This window comes from Bison bison, unplaced genomic scaffold (genome assembly GCF_000754665.1).
Source record: "Bison bison bison isolate TAMUID 2011002044 unplaced genomic scaffold, Bison_UMD1.0 scf7180017864263, whole genome shotgun sequence".
NCBI classification, from domain to species: Eukaryota; Metazoa; Chordata; class Mammalia; order Artiodactyla; family Bovidae; genus Bison; species Bison bison.
Window position 1 is genome coordinate 5,202,117 of NW_011494835.1, and position 1,566 is coordinate 5,203,682.

The window sequence follows — 1,566 nt, forward strand, 5'->3', positions numbered from 1 at the left end:
CACCGAAACACTGATGCTTTTGAACTGTGATGTCGGAGAAGACTCTTGAGAGTCCCTTGGACTGCAAGGAGATGAAACCAGTCAATCCTAATGGAAATCAGTTCTGAATATTCATTGGAAGGACTGATGCTGAAGCTGAAACTCCAATACTTTGGCCACCTGATGTGAAGAACTGACTCCTTGGAAAAGACCCTGATGCTGGGAAAGATTGAATGCAGGAGGAGAAGGGGACGACAGAGGATGAGATGGTTGGATGGCATCACTGACTCAGTGGACATGAGTTTTAGCAAGCTCCAGGAGTTGGTGATGGTCAGGGAGGTCTGGCGTGCTGCAGTCCATGGGTCGCAAAGAGTCAGACAGGACTGAGTAACTGAACTGAACTGAAATGTGTAACTGAATTGTTTTGTTGTACACCTGAAATTAACACAACATTGTACATCAACTGTATTCGAGTATAAAATAGAAATTAAAAAATAAACTCTCTATTTCAACCAATTAGTGTCTCAAGTGAGCAAGCCTGATCATTTAAGATAAGAAATGGTAGCAATGCACTGTCATTTAGAGACAGTGGGTTCAGGCTCAGCCATCCTAGTCTTGAAAGACAGTTCTACTACTTTTATCAATGTGTTTCTTAGACACATTATAGAACATCTTTAAAGCTCCACTTTTTTTAAATTGAAGCATAGATGATTTACAGTATCAAGGTAGTTTTAGGTGTACAACACAGTCATTCAGATTCTTTTCCATTATAGTTTATTATAAAATACTGAGTATAGTTCCCCATACTGTACAGTAGGTCTTGTTGGTTACCTATTTTATATACACTAGTGTGTATATGTTAATTCAAACCTTCTATTCTAATTCAAAATAAAGTTCCATTTCTCATCCACAAAATAGGTGCAATAATATAGTGGGTATTTTATAAAATTGTAGGAATAAAATTGGTTAAGGCAAGCATGCATTTAAATCATTAGAATAGTACCTGTTTCAAGTAATTATACAGGTTCAGTTCAGTTCAGTTCAGTCACTCAGTCGTGTCCGACTCTGTGACCCCATGAACTGCAGCATGCCAGGCCTCCCTGTCCTCACCAACTCCTGGAGTTCACTCAAACTCATATCCATCGAGTCAGTGATGCCATCCAGTCATCTCATCCTCTGTCATCCCCTTCTCCTCCTGCCCCCAATCCCTCCCAGCATCAGAGTCTTTTCCAATGAGTCAACTCTTGCCATGAGGTGGCCAAAGTACTGGAGTTTCAGCTTTAGCATCATTCCTTCCAAAGAACACCCAGGACTGATCTCCTTCAGAATAGACTGGTTGGATCTCCTTGCAGTCCAAGGGACTCTTAAGAGTCTTCCCCAACACCAAAGTTCAAAAGCATCAATTCTTTGGCACTCAGCTTTCTTCACAGTCCAACTCTCACATCCATACATGACCACAGGAAAAACCATAGCCTTGACTAGACGGACCTTTGTTGGCAAAGTAATGTCTCTGCTTTTCAATATGCTATCTAGGTTGGTCATAACTTTTCTTCCAAGGAGCAAGCGCCTTTTAATTTCATGGCTGTA